Source organism: Bidens hawaiensis, unplaced genomic scaffold, assembly GCF_021521415.1.
Source record: "Bidens hawaiensis isolate Kalapana, Puna unplaced genomic scaffold, B.hawaiensis_p1.1 tig00002759_1, whole genome shotgun sequence".
NCBI lineage: Eukaryota > Viridiplantae > Streptophyta > Magnoliopsida > Asterales > Asteraceae > Bidens > Bidens hawaiensis.
Window position 1 is genome coordinate 339,141 of NW_027491149.1, and position 22,866 is coordinate 362,006.

Below are 22,866 nucleotides of genomic sequence, written 5' to 3' on the forward strand. Positions count from 1 at the left end.
TCTGTTTTAGTGACGATGTCGTAATGAACTTAACTAATGTCGACAAAATTTACATTGCAGCACCGCCGCAACGCGAGGAGTTGTTTTCCTAGTTCATATTAAGATACTAGTGGGTGGTCCGTGTTTCGTAACAGATTTGTAAGAGTTAAACTAACCCGTCGTCTAACTCTACTTGCGTTTACCATTGACTATATTTATGGTTATTATTTAAATAATAATAATAATAATTTTGTTATTGATTGCGTTAAACAATATAGTGAATTAAATATGCACTACTTAATACAGCGAGTTAAATATACATTAGTAAATAATATTACAAGTTAAAGTTATAATACAGTATAGATAACTTTAGCGTTATTATAGGAGTTTTATTTTCCTATATGATTCGATTTCTTTCTAAATCAAGATAACGTGTACTTAAACTAAAGCATTTCGTGTCACTAAATCAATAACTGGACAAAAGAAGTTTTCAAAGCGAATAAATTATTTTTTGTGAAATTCAAAGTATGAAATTCTATGACTGGCTATAGGGTAGTGCGAACTAGACGGTGGACAAGGCCCATAATATTTGGAGGCCAAAAATTTATTAGGCCCAAAACTTTTTTTATTAGGCCAAAATAATTATTATATTAATTTTTTTTAAATATGCACATATCTTAATCATACCAAATATATTATTTCCTCTCTCCCATTAAAGGTGTCATGAGTTGAAAAACACAAATTTCTAGGTAGATTAAATGAGTACTTATTTTCCTTTCCAAATGACAATAATGTCCTTAGAAATTGGGTCTATTAATATTTTTTATTAATTTAGTTGTGTATGTTTAAGGGTAAAATTGAAAATTGACTAATAAATTTTGAAAGTGGACATTTGTAATGAGCCAAATAAAAAAGGAAATATTGACACTTTTAATGGGACAGAGGACACTACAAGAAAACTGAGAATTAGCGGCGACTTCTAAAATGTCGCATCTAATGCTCAATCCACGTGATATATATCGTTATTAGATCAGGGTCGTTCTTTCATAAGCAATCCAATGGTTAGGGTTTCATCCTTTAAGAAAAGTAAAAACCCAAGATATTTCCCTCAAACTCAGCCTCACTTTTCATCACAAACCATTCCATCCCTCCACAGCGACACCATGTCACCCACCACCATCTACACGCCATCGTCATCCATTGGAGCACCACCATCGCTGCACCTCTTTGCCGAATGCATTTCTCAGCGGAGCACCACCACCGTTGCACCTCTTTGCCGGAAGCATTTCTCAACAGAGCACAACCACCGTTGCACTTCTTTGCCGGAGGCATTTCTCAGCGGAACACCACCACTGCTGCACCTCCATGGTGAGCGGATCGACTTCTGTTGCAAGAAGCCCAAAATTCAGGTACCGATTCATAAAAATTTTGGTTAGTATGAACTGATTTATGCTTAATATGAACCGATTTGTATGTTTGTTGTAACAACTTGGATTTTTTTAAATCAACATTTTTATTAAATATCCGATCCATTTCGATGCTCGGGAAGTTTTATCGCGGTTATCGACTGTAATTTTTATTATAATATTATTGTTAATTATTTATTTAATATATAATTATAACTTTCAAGGTTTAGCAAATATAACCCTAAACTGAAACTTTTATCCTTATTTGTTTCTATCTTCATACTCCAAGGTCTATAGGGTAAATTAGAAATTATAACCCATCAAAGAAATCCATACCTGTACCCAGATCCGAACTCCAACCCGTTTATCATACCCGATAGTTAAATTCGTGTCTTGAACCTCAAGTTTCGCAATCTTTATGGAAATTGAATCTTTATTAGCGTTATACATACCATCCGCGGCCTAACCGACAATACTAATTTGTTAATTGAATCAAAAAATATATGCAGATCGTTTTATACCAGCCGACCCTAACCCTAAATGAATATACATATAAACGATTATATAAACTCAATTAAACTTGCAGTTAGTATCACCTAACCCTAGTCGTCCTTAACCCTCTATCTATTTGATAATATGTTCTTCATCGTGTTGAGCCGACCCTGTTTCTTCATAATCAACTTCATTTAAGCATGTTTAGGAGGTAATTGTTTATACCATTGTGTTCTTCGTGTTCTATTGTGTAAAACCCCTATGATAAATCTGCCAATAGATTAACATTATGGCCGATTAAGATTTCTAGGGTTCCTATGTGTTTATGGGTTTTGGGTCTGCTAGATTTAGTTTTTCTATTTCAAGTTATTTCTAGATGATTTGGTAGCGCAGCCGGTTGTGTTGAGTTTATGGAGTGGCTGGTTGCGGGTTCGAACCTCATCCACCCCGTTTTTTTGTTATTTTTGGGAAACTTGGGTTATTTAATCATATTAACCAATAATAATCATAATAAACGGTAAATAAATTATGTTTTATATAAAAACCGACATATTACTCGTTGTTTTTCCAAATCTTTATTAAAAACCATATATATATATATATAAAATAAATTTGAGATTAATACAAATAAAAACCGATTATATATATATATATATGATTAAATTAACTTTTATAAATATAAATATGTATTTGTATGTATATACTTTAAAAGATTTAAATCAACATTTTTCTACTTTTATATATATATATATATAGTATAAACATATAATTTTTACATAATAATTATTTATAATATTAAATGTATTAATTAAAATATATTAAAAAAAAGTTCTACAAAAAAAATTATTAAAGGTTTTAACAAATTAAAGTAATATATGTTTATCACAATAATAATAATAAATAATCATCCAGATTCCCAACAGTTTATCATATCTGTTAGTTATATATATATTGTTTCCTCATCTATTCTTTATTAGCCATTATCCTCAAAGCTTGTTCTACCATTTTCATCCTTATATTATATTGTTATTCTCGTTTGCTCGTCTCTTAAGGTGAGTATCTCACTCCCCTTTTTTTACTCATTTTATATTGTATTGGGGACATATGCGTTTATAGATATTTTATTATTATTTAATACTCAAACTTGCAACTGTTAAGTCATGTGTATTTAACAATTTATGCCTAACGTGTTATATGCTTTGCTTAAATACATTTAGGTGAGGTCTAACATTTTTTCAGATTAGTATGATCATACGCCCGTCGTGTTAGCCATCGTCTAGTTCATCTGGCATCGAGCTTACCTACAACAAATTTACTTATTAATTTGGTTAAATTACTTATCTCACTTGACAAAGTTTTCTCTTTTAATGATTGTTATATATTCGCAAAAGCTGGTGTTTTACTCACTCAACCTAGTGTTGAGAAAATTGTTGTATTTTTAACGCATGTGCAGGTCATCGTGTGATATGATTGCTGAGTTGTTTGAAGAAACTTAGGATTGCATGTTAGAGAGAAGAATCAAGAAATTTAGTTTTATTTTGTCCTTACTTGTTCTATTTTTGGAAATCATGTACTTTGGATTATTTGAAATTAAATAATAGATATTGTCACTTCAATTATTGCATGATAGTACCTTGAGAGCTGTGAGCAATTCGCTCACGGCCCGGCATTTCTGCCGTAGGTGGGGTGTGACAGATTGGTATCAGAGTTGAAGGTTTAAAATAAGTCGTTAGTGGTGCATAGTAACATGCTTAGGAGCCCCATACGTGCTTATTTGTTTTCCTTAGTTAAGTTATCTTTGCTTATTATTATATTATCATGCACACACACACACAACTCCGAGGCTATGCCTCAACATTCAAAGAAGACTTTTCTTAATTAGATTGCCTTTTTATTTTTCAAAAATTCCTTAAGAATTCCCTACTTTTGTTTTTACTCCTTCCCCTTAAGGATAGGTAGTATGACAAGTTCCTATAGTAACTAGAAGGGGGAGAGTACTGTGAGTTGGGCCTTGGCAAACCGGTTCCGAGTACCCAAGGTAAGACGCTATTCAGTACCTGGAGAATAACCTGGCCACAATACTCGAGCTTATAGGCTAAAGCGGGAACACAACTGTCATACGACCGACTCCTTAGGTTATCGAACGTAACTGCATAAGCGCATCAATGGTTGCATTCCCAAATTTTAAAAACCGAATTCACAGTGGTTCGTGGCTATTTTCGGTTTTTCCGATTATTGTGTTTTGTTATTTAAATGGTTAGTTGGGTGAAAAATACATGGTATCCATGGGCACTCCTACTATCCATTCCTCATCTTGTTTTGAATGTTTTTGTTGGAGTTCATCATATGTGGTGGTTCACAGGATGCTCCAACTACTCATATTTCTCTCTCGTTTATTCATTATTTAGTTTGGTCGGTTAAAACTCCATGTAACTCTCATGAGCCGACAAACTCTATTGTATTGTTAATTCGTTAATTAGTTGTGTCACACCCTGACTTAGGGCCTAGCCGTGTGACCAATAGTTGGTACCTGTTTTGTAAATACATCAGAGTTGTGGGTTTTATTTTAGCGGAAGTCTTGAATAAAATATTATTATATTAAAAACTCGGGTTTAGATACCCGTTTGATATTTCAAATACATTTCTTTAGAAAACATAACTCTTTATAATATTTTGAATAAAATATCTGAGCCACCAGATAGCATCTAATGACTATAACTCCAATTTTCTATTCCCTCTTGCTTGTCTGTCCTAACCTTTCTGTTTTCCTGTAAAATGGTTATAAAATACGTCAGCACACAGCTGGTGAATGACGCTGACTCTTTGTAAAAATATTTTCAATACCTTTGTGAAACCAACAATAATACCTTTGTGACTACTCATTAGGCACCCAACTACATTGGGATCAAATTACCCTAAGTACCTTGTACAATTAATTATATACACAATATCATTTCTCTGAACAGTCCCGTAGACTTTCAGAGGTATGTTGATGATATGCATGGCCTCGGGGAACTCCGAGTCACCATGTATGAATGGATCCAGACACATGTATACTCTTATTCAGAGTGTCCGTTTCTTATTATTGTATCACAAAGTTTTAAGGATTCGTAAATCCTATGCAAACATTCTGACTCTAAAAGAGTTTATAAAAGTTTAGGGCGTATTCACCTTTTCTGTTTATAATAACTTTCTATTACTGATTCCTGTTTTCTGATTTCTGCTTCTTGTTTTATTACCTCGGACCTATAGTACGCAAATAACCTTTTGTATAAATAACTAGATCATCAATCTAGCTTCAGACCTTTAGTCCGTTTTGTATAGCTTTAACCTTGATAAGAACATTTGTTTGTATAAAGCATTTGGACCTTTAGTCCTCTTGTTTATTTACCAATCATATACTATGTTTCTTCTTCAGGAAGAAACGTCTATACTAGGCCTGTTCACAAGCCGAGCCGAGCCCGAGGCAAGGAAAGCTCAAGCTCGGCTCAATATTCAATCGAGCTGGCTCAGCTCGAGCTTGAGCTCTTAATCGAGCTAAAAATTTGAGCTCAAGCTCGGCTCGGTTTTAAATCTAGCTGGCTCGGCTCGATTTGGCTCGAGTTTACCTGTAATAATAAAAACTATATGCAACATCAAGTTAAACTAAATAATATGACGTTGAGATCAACACCAACCAAATAAACTAAATAAATACGTCTAATAACACCATCGAAAACAAAATAGGTTCAACAAGTAAACCAAACCAAATACAAAATTAAGCAGAGAAGTATTATCTATGAGCGGCGGCCGATGGCGAAGGTGAATATGAGCGGCGGCCGACGGCGGAGGTGAATATGAGCGACTAGGGTTAGGGTGGAAAGTGGAACGTATCTTGATTATTGAGTATGTGAACTATTAAATCCCATCTCTCAATTACTCAGTATATGGAATTATGAATAGGGACTATGGCGTGAAAAAAGAAATTGGGCTGGATTAAAGGAAAGCCCATCTGTTAAAATAATTAGGCTCGATAATTATATGCATGTATATATATATATATAATAAATTAAAATAAAATAGTTCGAGCCTATCGAGCGAGCTCGAGTCGAGCCGGGGCTAGCTCAGGCTCGGCTCGTTTAGAAATCGAGTCGAGCTAGGCTCGGCTCGTTTACAATCGAGCCGATTTCGAGCGAGCTTTCTCCGAGCTTTTTTCGAGCGAGCTTCGAGCTGTGATATTTTTGAACAGCCCTAGTCTATACTGAGTTTCTTCTTCAAGAAGAAACATTAATTTAACTATATTCTTTGAATATTATATTTCTTAATAATAAAGAAATACTATTTTAATTATACCTTTTGTATATACTTGCTTACGTTTCTTAATCAAGAAGAAACAATATTTTGACTATAACCTTTGCTTAAGAAAAGTTACATTATTCTTAATCGTAATCAAGTTTCGAGCTATATCCCCGACTATGGTCTAAGCCATTTATAATAATAAAATAATAACTTAGGCAGAACCCCTACCTCGCACGGGTATTCGGAGTTAGATATTCCTATGTTTATACGGGCAGCACTTCTACTCTATGTACGTTTACTGAGGCGTTCTTGATCAACCTTTCTTGGCACGCAAATCTATGCGATGTTCAGGTGTTGCCGGGCCGCGCACGTAATTCGAGGCAAAATGTCGGGTTACTTTTAGGTGGCGCGCACTTCGAGAAAACGTCGAGTATTGACACAGTTTACGAGGTGATACTTGTCGGGCCGGTGGCACGCAAAACGTGCTCATCACGTAAAACTAGGTAGAAAGAGAGTGTGTATTTCTAGAGAGAGTGTGGGAGAGTAAAATTGTGTGTGTGAAATGGGTCGTAGCCCTCCCTTTTATAGCCAAATCTGAGTCCCATCGCGTATCGCGATGGGCTCTTTTTTAACTGCGTCGCGTACCGCGGCGCCCACTTTTCTGAGATCACGACACGTGTTGCCACGTGGCCTGACACATCTACCACGTGTCCTGCCATACTGCCACGTGTCACCTGGGTGTGACACGTGTCCCTGAGTCATCACGGACCATCGCGATACGTGATGGCCGTGTTCTTGGACTCATCACGTACCGCGATGGGTCCCTGAACATTATTTTTCATTTTTGGTTTTTTGTCTTTTATAGCTTGTCACGTCTAGGTCTAATTTTTGTTATCCAAAAATACTAAGGCGTCTCTCAAAGCAGCTCGCGGCGATGCGAGCGTGCGAAGTGCAAAGTGCGCCATCAAAGCGCCACATTGCGCCAACGCCCTTCGCCTTCGTCCTCGCCCCAGCCCGTGCGCGTCGGGTGCTTTGCACCCTCTGCTAGGACCACTTGGTGCATGCTAAGAATAAAAGAATATAACTATGGAAATTCTATCTCTTATAAAGAGTTTCCATTTCTTTACCACTTTCCATGTGGGATGGATTCCATTTCCTTATTTATACCCAAGTGGAATGATTCCACTTTCTTACATCTTTCCATGTGGGATGACTTATATATTTATTTACTTATCTTATTTTGAAAATATTTTTCCCATTACTTGTCTTTTGAGATTATTATTGGTCCTTTAACTTTATTAATTTGTCAAATTTGGACCAAAATTTTGGGGATGTTATAAGTTGAGACAGTTAAAATGTCATGTAACACTCATGGGTTGTCCAACTCAGTTGTTTTTATTCGTCGGGCCATTCAAACTGCCATGGAAAGGTCATGGGAGGCCAACACACCAACTTTGTTTCATTAATTGTTTGCTAATTAACTCAATAAATTAAATTCTAACTTTTTAAACTGACCTCCTCTAGTTATCACGCATTAATCATTTTACTACATCAACTAATAAATATCTACGCAATGTACCCCTTATCTTACAACCTTTTACTATTATTCATGTAAGGCCCCGGTACCGGTGCCCTACTTTGACGTTGGATTTACTCATAATCACAGTTTTAAATATCAGAGTTAATTAAAAACTTTTCGCGGAATAATTAAAGTCAACCATTCAATACAAAACATTCAAATCTTGTCTTTAAACATAACTTAAAACATATTATTAAAACATCATGACAATTCTTCTCCAGATTCCAGCCTCTTCAGTTCATGCCATGTGTCTCCCTCAAGCTAACTATTTTAGTCTATTTACCTGGGTGCACACTAAAAGTCAGCTACACTAAGTGAGTTCTAGTTAATTAGATAACATACGTACATACACATATACGTGCCCGGAGGTACGTATAACTTGTTTATAATTCTTCCATACATACACACGTTCATTCTTTCATACATTCTTTCTTTAACATACATAGTACGCCCATAACTATTCTTACGTTATAAAGAGCATTTCGCCCTACATACCTTGGATATTATTAGGGTCCGATACCCTCCATCCTCAGATATTATTAGGGTCCGGTACCTTCATCCTCGGATATTATTAGGGTTCGGTATCCTCCATCCTCAGATATTATTAGGGTCTGGTACCCTTCTTTCCATGCAACCATACCTTCATACATTCATTCATTACTTTCATATTTACGTACTCTTAACATATCCAAAATCATTTATTGATCATTCATACCATATTCATATTCCATTCATACATTTTTCATAACACATTCATATATCATACATACATCATTCATAACACTTTTAGATATCATACACTTACCACTTAAGGTAGGTGTATTAACTAATCACATCAAGTATGCACACAGCCCCGAAAACATAACAAGGAAATGGGGCTAGAAATTTACCTGTAAGCGATTCCTTTCTGAATTTACCGTTATGCCCTTCTTGAGCTGTGCGCGGCTAACTTTTATTAATCATAGTATAAATTAACTACTTCTAGCTATACCATACTTCTAAGTTATTGTAACCCCTAGCTATGGGGATCCTGGGCAGCGCCCCTGGCAGCAAGGTTCTAGGGGTGTCAGCCCCTATCAGGGTCCAAGAGGCAGAGCCCCTGGCTAGGGTAAGCTGTCCGGTCAGCTTAGAAAAATTTTATTTTCATTAATAAGTCTTTACTAAAAACCTCATCAGAAAACTAAAGTTCAATTTATTTAATCAAATCAAATTTTCATTTTAAACGTTACCTTTTATAATTAGTTATTTACTTATCTTTGGCACATATATCGTATAAGCCCATGTCTATCGTTTACGTACGTATACGTTGTCTATCTTTCGTTTATTTTATAAAATCATAACAAGTATGTATAAGTTGTCCTCAACGTATAAGTGTTCCAACGTATAAGCTGTTTTTGGCTTACAAGTGTTCCAACGTATAAGTTGTTCTTGGCATGTAAGCGTTCCAACGTATACGTCATACATACACGGCGTATATACATATACGCACTACTTACACGTTGTTCCTACTCACACGCTGTATACTTACATGCTGCATACTTACACGTTGTCATACTTACAACGCTACTGCATGTATACGACTGGGTACACTTATGTGCTGATTAGACTTATGCGGCGTATATACTTATACGACACATAAGTTCTGTCAAGCTCTTAAATATGCGTTTTGAGCTTTTTCTTCAATTCCGGCGTCGTCAGCCGCCGTTAACCACCATAGTTGCTCGGGGTTTGATCGTTTATGGTCTGAGTAGCTTCGGGGTGTCCAGATATTAGCTAAGGTGGTCCTTAAGCTCATTTTTGGTTGATTAAACACCCGAAATAAGCTATATCTAGATCCAAACGGCTCATACAGCATCCCAGGGTTGCGGTGTCGGGTTCTAATACGTTGGGTCAGCCGAGATATATGATTTCTTACCTTCGGTTGGTCTTGGATCGTTGAATATATTAGATTAAAGAGTGTTTGGCTTAAGTGTGTATTTTTTAAGGTGTAGGCTATGGTGTAGAGATGAATGAAAATGGAAAGGATTAGGGTTTAAGGGGCATTTATACTCCCTTAAGCCCATGAACCTTAGTCCCATCTTTCCTTTTTAGTCCATAATCCATTTTATTTAACTTGACTACCATCTTCTATCTTTATTATTATTTTATTAATCTACTTACTCAATTTAATATTTCCAACATAAATAATATATTAAATATTATTCTTAGAAATTTGGGATGTTACAATTCCTCATGATATCCCCTATTCTTAAAAGCAAAGTTATCATAATATACTAACCTTTTTCATTTAAATGATTTTTTTCCTCAACATATCCTATATCTTATAAATCTTTACTTTTGGTCCACATAGAATGTCTTCACAAAGAAACCATATCTGTTATCATCGTTCCTCTAGTTCTCACGATCGCCGCTTGGCTGCTAGAATCACGAAAGAGTTTGCTACCGCTATGCCCACAATAATCACTCAAATCCAAAGCCTCAACTCCAATGGATTTGCTACTTATGCCGCACCCATCAACTATGACTTTCGTAACTTCTTGCTTATTAAACCTACTTCCTCTTGTGATGAGAAGAATTCCACCAAGCTACTGCAATGGTTTGAAAAGATGGAGAATATTTTCATCCACTGTGAATGTTCCGACGCCAAACGGACTAAGTTCACCTCGAGCATGTGCGAGGACCGAGCTATCACATGGTGGAATGCTTTGAAGGCCGACCAATGGATCGATTTGGTTGTAGCCATGCCTTGCAAGGACCTCAAAGAAGCAATGAAGGAGGGATCCCTGATCATGAGCGGCAAAGGCTTGAAGCCGATTTTTGGGAGCTCAAGCAAGATAATGGGGATAACTCTACCTACTCCAACCGTTTCCGTGAATTAGCCAAATCGTACCTCACCTTATAACCCCCAAGCACGTGGCATTCAAAATACATTCACAGTTTACCAAACATTTTCCGTGATGCTGTGGTGAGTTGTGATCCCTTAACCATCGGTGAGGCTATGGACCTATCTGCTTCCCTCACCGACAGTCATGTTAGGGATGGAACCTTGTCCGGCAAGGATTCCAAGCCTAATCCCGATAACACCGAAACCGACTCATCCTCTAATGCTAATTCCAAACATAAAACTGCTTCCAACATTAACAGTCACCGCAACAACAACAACAACCACCACAACAACAAGCGTAAAAGTAACCATCAAAACTATGCCGTTAACCAACCCAATAACCAACCTCCTCCTAACCAAAGCTAAAATGCCCCAAACAAAAAGGCCTATGCTAGACCTCATCCCCTATGTACCAAGTGTAACTTTCATCACTCTGCTCAAACCCCTTGCCGCCTATGCACCCAATGCAATCGTTATGGCCACCTTGCTAACACTTTCCTAATGCACAAGCCGCCCCACATGCTCAACCTGGTGTTCCTAATACCCGTGCTTGCTATCATTGTGGAGACCCAAATCATCTCTGTAATATGTTCCCTCAACTTATCCATGAACATCAAGCACAAATTATGACTACACCCTACTACTTTAATCATGCTCACCAAGGTCAAACCTATCAACCTAATACCCTTCAAGCTCCTCCCATCAATCCAAGCCAACCTTACTTACCCCAACTCTATCAAACCCTGCACCCGTAAGCTCAAGTGTACCAAGCATACTTGTAAGTCCCCGTTCCCGGCGCCCGACTTTGGCGTTGGATTTACTCATAAACACAATTCTAGATATCAGAGGTAATTAAAAATTTCATGGAATAAGTAAAACAACAATCATTCGTTACAAAACATTAAATTTGTCTTTAAAAACCTAACAAAATATCTTATTAACATCATGAGAATCCTTCAGCAGATGCCAGCTTCTTCCAATCCTGCCATGTGTCCCCCTCAAGCTAGCTGTCTCCGTCTATTAACCTGTGTGCATACTAAATGTCAGCTACGTTGAGTGAATTCTAGTTAATGCAGGTAACATACAATACATACTTACGTATATGTATCCAAAGATACACATTACTTACTTAACATGTTTATCTTTCTCTTATACATACATTCTTTCACACTTTCTTTCTTTAACATACTTTTTACGTTCATAACTAACCTTAGTTATAAAGAGCATTTCGCCCTACATACATCGGATATTATTAGGGTCTGGTGCACTTCATCCTCGGATATTATTAGGGTCTGAAACCCTCCACCCTCGGACTTTATTACGGTCCGGTTCCCTTCATCCACGGATATTATTAGGGTACGGTGCCCTTCATCCTCGGATATTATTAGGGTCTGGTGCCCTTCATCCTCGGATATTATTAGGGTTCGGTGCCCTTCATTTCCTACAGCCATACCATTAAACTTTCCTTTCATGATTTCATACATACTCATACTTTCATATAACACTCAAACATTATATCATACTATAAGTTTTGGATAAAAACATGCTAAGGATAATGTATCCAAATCCGTAAAGTGAGGTTTAGTGCTAAATTGGTAACAATGAATATATGAACGAAATTAAGATGAACACAGCGATTTGTTGCAAGGAAAAACCCCTTGATGTAGTTTAGATCAAAGGAAAAAAAACCCGGGTGATGACAACTCGTCGACCACCAATTTATTAATAGCATAAAAGGGTTACAAGTGTTTGGAGATTGTGATCGATGTTACAAAATAAGCTAGTGTGTAGAGAGAGTTATCAATTCTGCTCTAGTGTGTGTGAGAGTACAAGTGTTTTCTAATCGATCATTTCTCGATGTTTATAAAGAAAGTGCATGTAACAAAAAGTTCTATCCGCCACTATTCCACTATTTCTCCAACGTTCATTGACCACGTGTTGGGAGCTTCCAGTATCGAAATTTAAGGTAGAACAAGTCACAAAGCCGTTACTTCTGTTGCACAATAACCTACACACGTGAAACAATTGTTAATAATACTAACCTCTGAGGATCCTTGATCCTTGACATGGTTCTGGAGCTCTTCAGGAGGATAACTGATCCAGACATATCTTCAAGTATAATATATCCTCAGCGGAGAAAATATCAGTCCTAACACTATACTACACATTACCTTCCCTAGCGATACGTACAATATCCGAAGATCGTTCACGCACCGTCAATCATTCATTCATACATAAATCATATAAGGCATACACTTACCACCGAATGTAAGTTTATTAACTAATCACATCGAGTATGCACACAGCCCCGAAAACATAACAAGGAAATGGGGCTAAAAAGTCACCTGTAAGCGATTCCTTTCTGAATTCACGATAATGCCCTTCTTGAGCTGTGTACGGCTAACTGTGTATCAGTTAACAAGCGTCACTTTAATAATCCTAATCATATCATATTTCTAGGTCGTTTCCCGTTTTAAACGTTACCTTTCCTTATTAATTAATTACTTATCTATAGCTCATATATCATATAAGTCCATATATATCGTTTACGCACGTATATGCTGTTTATATTTCGCTTATATGGAAAAACCTCTTTAACCCATATAAGTTTTAGGGTGTGTAAGCATATGCATTACATATACTTATGCGCTCCATATACATACACGTTACATATACTTACACGGTGTAAACAGCTCCATATACATATGCGTTACATATACTTATGCGCTCCATATACATACACGTTACATATACTTACACGGTGTAAACATATGTGCCTTAAACTTATACGGCCGCATACATATACACCATATACTTCAAACCAGCTTTCTTTTTACACGTTTTTTGGGGGTTTTTCTTTGATTCCGGCACCGTCAGTCATCGTTAACCACCATGGTTGATCGAGGTGTGATCATTTATGACACATGTAGCTTCGGGTTGTCCAGATCTGAGCTAAGGTGGTACTTAAGCTCGTTTTTGGTTGATTAAACACCCGAATAAAGCTAGATCTAGATTCAAACGGATAATTCGGCATCACAGGGCTACGTTGTCGGGTTCTAGAATGTTGTGTTAGCTGAGATAAATGATTTCTACCAAGTTTCATGCAAAACCGACTTTGTTTACCCATCCTTTTCACGAACCAAACACTAACGAACCAACTAACCCGTTTACTATCAAGTTCATTAATTTATCAATAATAATGTCCCGTTCGATCATCCTAGCAATTTTCATGTAAATCCTTACACGAAAAGAAAAACTTTTTAACAAATACGTACCTTTGAGGTTTATGATCGAAATCACTCGAATAGACCAAAACCATATCAAGCGAACTCAGAATTGAGTGATTAAAGTGACCACGAAACCGTCTCGCCCCGATCTACAAACTCATCAACTCACCTTCGTCAGAAAACGCCGCTACAGTCACCAGAAAAGCTGAACAATGGCCGGAAAACTCCATTTTTAGCTGTTACGGTTTTGTTGATAAAAACCAGAATTTACAAACTCTGATAAAAGATCTGATAGGTGGGAATATTTATTTATATATCATGAACACTCTGTTAAAATTTGAGACCGATCTGACGTGTAGATCTCCGCGAATCATCGTGTCTTTGTGGGCTATTTTCTTAAAACGGGAATTGGAGAAATGTGTGTTTTTGAATGTGTAGGCTATGGTGTAGAGAAAGATGGAAAATGAAAAGATTATGGTTTAAGTGGTATTTATACTCCCTTAAGCCCATGAACCTTAGGCCCATCTTTCCTTTTTAGTCCATATTTAATTCCATTTTTAAAGCCAACTTAACCTTCTATCTTTATTATTTCATTATTTCTTCTACTAACCCAAGTAAACTTTTCCATACTAAATAAATAATATATTAAATATTATTTTTAGAAATTTCCGGATGTTACAATACTCTACTCAAGCCCTTGTATGCAAGTTCAACACATTCAAGTTATCCCAAGTCAATCTACCTCGACTGCTCCAACTCCTATGAACGCAACTCCTCATGGTGCTTCAAGTCACGTCAATTAAGCTACTCAGGGACCCCGAAGACTTTTGCTTCTTTCTTATCTTATTTTAATTTGTTTTGTCTTTTTTCCTAATTATGATATTGTAATGCCTTTTTGTGGCCTTAAATTATTTCAGTTTAAACTTTTTATCCTTCGTATATCTTACCTTATGAATAAAGTTTCTTTTTTTTAAATAGGTTGTTTATTGAAGCCTACTTATATCTTATTTCCTTACCTTTGTTCATCACAACCCATTCACCTCAACTATTAACAAGTTATCTCTTTTTCAATTTTAAATACTTATATTTTTACGTTTAAAAGATGTCTTAGAAATTTCTTGGTTTTATATCCACTGCAACTTTTTGAGATTATTATCTCTACTACATTTAGAATTCAATGACATCTTTTTTCTCCATCATTTTCAAAAAATATATTAAAAACGTAATTATTTAAAAACATAGAATTGGGATCCATACACCCTCCTTTTTAACCATCATTTTATTGTTAATTTAAATAATTTGGTCACGTTTAATTCATATGCTTATACAATTGCCACGTACAACCCCAGTTTTAATAAGTAACCGTCACTTGAATTCTAAACGGCTTCCTTTTTTTATTCAAGCGACGCATATTTTTTAACCAACACGACGATTTAACTTATATATAAACTTTTACGAAAGGACGTAACGGTTCGGATGGAAGTTATATAATATTTCACGAAAGGATGCGACGGTTCGGATGGAACTTTTGGTTTCCTATAGATAGGACTCCACTTCATTTGGTTTAAATCGTTCAAATTTTCCACAAGATCATCCGATGATCAAATCCACACTTCCACTGAAAGATATATACGATGATCACGATCTGCAATTTCGAGTCAAATCTAATATGCCACCGGAATACTTCCGCCTAAAAAATGGTTGTCCCCGGAAATGACAGGGAAGCGGGAAGAAATTTTCAAATCATTGTTCTGTTGTATAAGAAAAGTGTTGTAAGTCCCGAATCTGGATTACTACAATTATGATATCAATAGAACGAGTATTGGTGCGGAATACCAACACTCGGTGATTCAAGAACACGAATAAGCACAAGTAATTAACACAGGATTACTTCAAAACACACGTATATTAAGAATACGTCGGGTGCTTAAGCACTTACAATACTTGATCACAATAGCTAAGAATGAACAACTCTCTAGTTCTGCTCAACAACTGAACTAGCAACCAAAAACCCTATACAACATGTTCTATATATAGGGTATCCAACACTCTAGCCCAACTATAGCCCAAAGCCCACCGAGATCCATATTGGATCTCGGTTTACATACATAGCCCAAATCCAATTAAATAGAACTAAGTACAAACCACCAAATATGGACCCAACAAGCGTCATCTTGATATTTTGACATTTCTCCTTTCATTTTAATAATTTATAAATCAGACCTTAGACTTTTATTCAAAACATTTCTATCCACGTTCATAAAAAGTTGATGTTACCGATTCTACAAACTCTTTAAATTGATATAAATATAATTTGGAATATTTTGTTAAAATTACATGAGAGAAGGATGATGAAAATTAATTCTAACCTTTATTTTATAAAATTCTATCCTTTAACTTTACAATGAAAAATTGTTTATAAAAATTCACACTTTTTATATTCAACTCCTTCCTAATCTTTAAATCATTTTATTATGTTATGTATGCCAAATTTGACGTAAAACCTAAGTAGCACAAAATAAGAACGACATCCGTAACCATACAAAAATAGCGTCGCAGAACCGCCACAACGCGCGGATAACAATGTTAGTTTTATACACTGGTAATTTACTAGTGTTATAATTAAAAATCGTTAAAACTTTTGTTTTCTCAAAATCGTGTTCTTTAAAGTTTTTGTGACCCACACAATGGGACGAGTTATGTGGACCTTCTGTCGATCTATGTAATTACGGGTCGACACGTAATTACCAAAGTCTTTGCATGGAAACCATAATCTGAATAATTGTGTGTCATAATATAGAATCATAAGTAGTTGAGATAACGGTACAAATGTAAAGATGATAAGGACACGGTGGATACGCTGCTGGTACATCCTATATATAAGTGCCCCTATCGGATTTTCATTTGAATCGTCGCTTCAACTATTCAAAGTTCTGTATTATGATTAATTTAAAATCATATTAAAATTTTTATTGTAAGTGCTCCTCGACAGATGGAATCTCCTGGGATCGAGCTAATCTTGCTTTCGCTTGTAATAAGCATTATGCTTTGTCTACCAATTCCTTTAAGAGTTCTTGTTCTTAAAATTTAATGGTGTTGTTATAGTATTATTTAATTTCGGGACGAAAGTAGGGGAGACTATAACAACTTGGATTTTTTTTAAATCAATATTTTTATTAAATACCCGATACATTTCGATGTTCGGGAAGTTTTATTGTGGTTATCGAGTGTAATTTTTATTATAATATTATAGTTAATTATTTATCTAACATATAATTATAACTTTCAAGGTTTGGCAAATATAACCCTAAATTAAATCTTTTATTCTTGTTTGTTTCCATCTTCATACTCCGAGGTCTATAGGGTAAATTAGATATTATAACCCATCAAAGAAATCCAGACCCGTACCCATATCCGAACTCCAACCCGTTTATCATACCCAGATAGTTAAATTCACGTCTTGAACCTCAAGTTTTGCAATCTTTATGGAAATTGAATCTTTATTCGCGTTATACATACCATTCGCGGCCTTACTGACAATACTAATATGTTAATTGAATTAAAAAACGTACATGCATATCGTTTTATACCAGCCGAACGTAACCCTAAATGAATATACGTATAAACGATTATATAAACTCAATTAAACTTGCAGTTAGTATCACCTAACTCTAGTCGTCCTTAACCCTCTATTTAATTTGATTTTAGTTGTTGATTGAAAATTTGTTCTTCATCGCGTTGAGCCGACCATGTTTCTTCATAATTAACTTCGTTTAAGCGTGTTTAGGAGGTAATTGTTTACACCATTGTGTTCGTCGCGTTCTGTTGTGTCAAACCCCTATGATTAATCGACCAATCGATTAACATTATGGTCGATTAAGGTTTCTAGGGTCCCTATATGTTTGTGGGTTTTGGTTCTAGTATATTTAATGTTTCTGTTTCAAGTTAATTCCAGATGATCTGGTAGCGCAGCTGGTTGTGTTGAGTTTATGGAATGGATAGTCGCGGGTTCAAACCCCATCCAAATTGGGCTTATTTAATCATATTAACCAATAATAATCATAATAAACGGTAAATAAATTATATTTTTTATAAAACCGACATATTAACTCGTTGTTTTTCCAAATCTTTATTAAAATATATTTAAAACTTGAGATTTATATAAATAAAAACCGATTATATATATATGATTAAATTAACTTTTATAAATATCATAAATAAATATTGTATGTATATGTTTACATGATTTAAATCAACTTCTTTTTTACTTTTATATATATATATATATATATATATATATATATATATATTATAAACATATATTTTTTACATAATAATTTTATTTATAATATTAAATGTATTAATTAAAATATATTTAAAAAAAGTTCTATAGAAATATAATAATAAAAGTTTTAAAAATAAAAGTAATATATATTTATCATAATAATAATAATAATAATAATTAATCATCTAGTTCCCAACTGTTTATCAGATCCGTTAATTATCTATATTTACTGTTTCCGCATCAATTCTTTATAAGGCGTTATCTTCAAAGCTTGTTCTACCATTCTCATCCTTATTATATTGTTATTCTTGGGTGCTCGTCTGTTAAGGTGAGTATCTCACTCCCCTCTTTTTACTTATTTTATACTATTTTGGGGACATATGCGTTCGTAGATATTTTACTATTATTTAATATTCAAACTTGCAACTACTAAATCATGTGTGTTTAACAATTTATGCCTAACGTGTTATATGCTTATATGCTTTACTTGAATACATTTTAGAGAGGTCAAACATATTCTCATACTAGTATGCATACGCGCATCGTGTTAGTCATCGTCCTGTTCATCTGGCATCGAGCTTACTGACAACATATTTACTTGCTCATTTGGTTAAATTGTTTATCTCACTTGACACAGTTAGCTCTTTTAATTATCATTATATATTCGCAAAATCTAGTGTTTTACTCACTCAACCTAGTGTTGACAAAATTATTGTATTTTTAACGTATGTGCAGGTCATTGTGTGATATGATTACCGAGTTGTTTGAAGAAACTTAGGATTGCATATTAGAGAGAAGAATCAAGAACTTTCGTTTTATTATGTCCTTGTTCTGTTTATGGAAATCATGTACTTTGAGTTATTTGAAATTAAATAATATATATTATCACTTCAATTATTGCATGATAGTACCTTGAGAGCTGTGAGCAATCCGCTTACGCCCCGACATTTCCGCCATAGGTTAGAGTGTGACATTTGTAGATAAATTTGTGCTTAATATGAGATGATTTGTTTGTGTGTAGGTAGAATTATGCTTAATATGAACTTATTTGTGTGTGTAGGTAGATTTGTCTTTAATATGAATAGATTTGTATGTGTGTAGGCATATTATGTTGAGTTATGCACTGCGTTGGCTTAATATGAACTGATTTGCGTGTTAGCTCGTTTAATAAAGTGATTTGCGTGTACGGGCTTCAGCTTGTTTAATAAACTGATTTATATGTGTATAGATAGATTTGTGCTTAATATGAACCGTTTACTTTTGCACTAAAAACTAGACCGTAATCAAATATGTTATAGCTAACAGATATAAAATCTGACTTTTAAAAGTATGTTTAACTATTTTATCACTAAAATACATACTCAATCTAACTATTTTACCTTGTTAGCTCGCTTGATAGACTGATTTGTAAGTGCGTACGTAGATTTGAGCTTAATATGATGTTTTGAAGAGTGACACTTTTCTCTATGTTTAATAAACTCATTTGCTGTTGTGCTTAACCAAGCATTATTTTCTCTATGTTTTAAAGAGTGCCACTTTCACATACATTAAGTAGGGCCTTTGTAAAACCAGTGACCGGAAAAGAACCTTTTGGAAGTTTAGAGAAAATAATCTGATAAAAGGATAAACATAGAAGAAGTTTGGGGTTGTGTTTCCATTCAATCAACCATAACACAAATGTGCAATATGATTTTAGTTAATATTAGCTCATTTGATAAATGTGCAATCATATTTGCAGTCAACATGTACAACCCCGCCCCAAATTAATTCAGAATTTGATACCTTTTGTCTTAACTAGTATATGTTAGTGTGTTAACTTTCTGTAACTCTGCACTAGGTGGTTGTTTCTCTTAACTAGTATTTTTTTACAGTTGATGGTTGATTCCATGGGCCTTGGGCATGGCGGTGATGGTGTTGGGGATCCATCGCCTCCTTTTAATGGCAGCCGAGGTCCGCACGAGCAGGATGGTAAGTTTTATCATAATTTTTTATTTATTATATATGTGCATAGTTATAAATACCATGACTAATAATTGTTTTGTTATACTTACAGTTGTTCCAAGAAAGAACACAAGAGGCAAGGCGGAAAACTTGAAACTTGCACAAGAGATTAAGAAAAAAGGGGGACCCTTGGATCTTCCTTTTGATAGAATTGCTGCATTCACACCGGTCAGTCCTCGTAATGATTACCTCACGCGTGAGGTTAGGATCTATCTGTGGCAGTCTATTGCATTTGACAAGAAATCTTGGAAGTATGTTTCCTCCGCAGAGAAGAATGCCTTGGAAGTATATTTTACTAAGTATATTTTATGTTCCTTTTGATTATTTTCTTAGCAAACTAACTGCTTTTATTTTTACTTCCTAGGGAAAATTTGATCTGGAAGCAATTAAGCAAGATAATGAGCGTTGACAATTGGAGGGTGGCATCGACGCGGTTATCAAAAAGGGATACCGAGACAGAAAATACGATGCTAAAAAACACTTTAATAAATTTGGAGGTAAGAATAATATTGAGGAAGTAAGGCGCAACGCCCCGTGGGTATGGATGATGATAATTGGTTGAGAACTATAGAGTTTTTTTTTCGGAGGCGCATGAAAATCGTTTAGAATTAAACAAAAAGAATCGTCAAAAATAAACAAAGGTGAACCGGGGTGGGTCAAGCACATATTCTAGCACAAAATACAAAAAGGTAATATAAATGCATTATATATATATATATATACACACACACACTACATATATAAGTACTTATTTAACGTATAATCTCTTGACTGATGGTTAACCAGAATCAGATCTAATTCCAAACGTATCATGATGTTAATACTGATGAAGATGGGAATTTTTATGACGAGGAAACGGAACAACATTTGGTAAGTATTTACTTAAAGTATACTTTATATGTAACATATATTTACTTATATATACAGACAAATAAAGCAATTAAGAGCATCTTTGTAAAATATAGCATGCTTTAGAGCAGGAGTATGAGATTCAAACTCAGACCCCTGGTGAAGAAGGTGGCCCGTCACAAGTAAATGAAGTTGCAGAATTTGAAAAGGAGATGGGTCCCCGACACGGGGTTATTAGAGGGATTGGGCGCAAACCGGCTTTAGGATTTACATCGACGTGTTCGACTCATGAGAAAGAGAGGCATGCACCAACTCAGCTTATGACACGGGTTAAACACGCTTATTTCCTAATAGCAACTAGTTAAGACCTGATATATTATAAAAATGACTTGCTTTATAAAAAGTTAAGGCCTGATATAATAACAACTAGTTAAGACCTGATATATTAAGAAAACTCAATTTAGTTAACAAACATGTTAAGACCTGACATATTATAAAAATGACTTGCTATATAAAAACTTTAAGACCTGATATAATACCAACTAGTTAAGACCTTATATATTAACAAAACTCACTTTTAGTTAACAAACATGTTAAGACCTGATATATTATAAAAATGTCTTGCTTTAATATTTCAAGAATTTTAAAAGTGTTACTTTGAGCTGCTGTTACTTGTATATACCAGGTCCTGGCCCGTTAGATGTTAACTAGATAATGGATGTAGATGATGACTAGCGGTTTTATGTTTGATGTTAAGTAGACAGGATAATCGTCAGATTATATGTCATTAAAATAATAGGTGTGGTCCAGTTAAAACAGTATTATAATAGCAACTAGACTACATGGTTCGTTTCTTGATCAAACGGATCACTTATGTGTCGTTTTCGGGTGTTTTAAGGCACGGTTTTTATATTACTATTTTAGCTTCATCAAAATATATTTATACAAACAAAATAATACTTAGTTGCTGGAAAATGTGTGATAAAGTTCCAGAGATTCAATGGTTATGAAACGGATTAGTTTTCAAACTAGTTTTCGCTTAACCGAGTTACCGAAAGTCTCCAAGTGAGTTCTTGATTTTTTATGCTTGTAAACATGTTTGTATATCCGTGTGATGTATTTTTGTTTTTAACATTCTATTTGTATACTTCATTGATTTTGTAGGATCAAATCAAGCTAATGTTTCAAGACCCGGCCTTCAAAACTTGTTTTGGTGAGTTTATGAGTTCAAGAAAGTCTTCACGTTTGGCGGACGAAGATAGTAGTGACGATAGCGCTGGGGATGATGATATTTACTAGGGGTTTTATGATGTTTTATAGTAAGATGTTAACTAGATAATGGATGTAGATGATGACTAGCGGTTTTATGTTTGATGTTAAGTAGACAGGATAATCGTGAATATGGATTCTTGGCATGTTATGTAGTTTTTTATGTATGTTAAAGAAAAATGGTGTGTTTTTATAAATTAGTGTTTTTGTCTCAAAATCCAAAGTATGCAGGTTACTGAATAAAGAAGCTGGAAATTACAGGGGGAAAAAACTGCACTACAACCACTGTTTGCTTTTTGCGGCAACGATGATAACTTTTAGGGGCGACAATGTCGTCACTAAATAGAAATCAGTTATGACAAAAGTTGCCTTTAGCGGCGACAAATGGCGCCTTTATGGGCTATTAGCTGCGACATTTGTCGCCGCTAAAAGTCCTTTTTCTTGTAGTGGGAAGTAGTATATATATTTTTTTATTCATAATCCATTTAAGCCTAAGGACCTTTTTGTTTCGGCTCGACCGATATATTTAATTCTCGTAGACAACGCTGTAAAACTCAATGTTATATAAGGTATGTTTGGCAAAACTTGTAGGTAGCTGTAGCTGGAAGCTGCTAGCT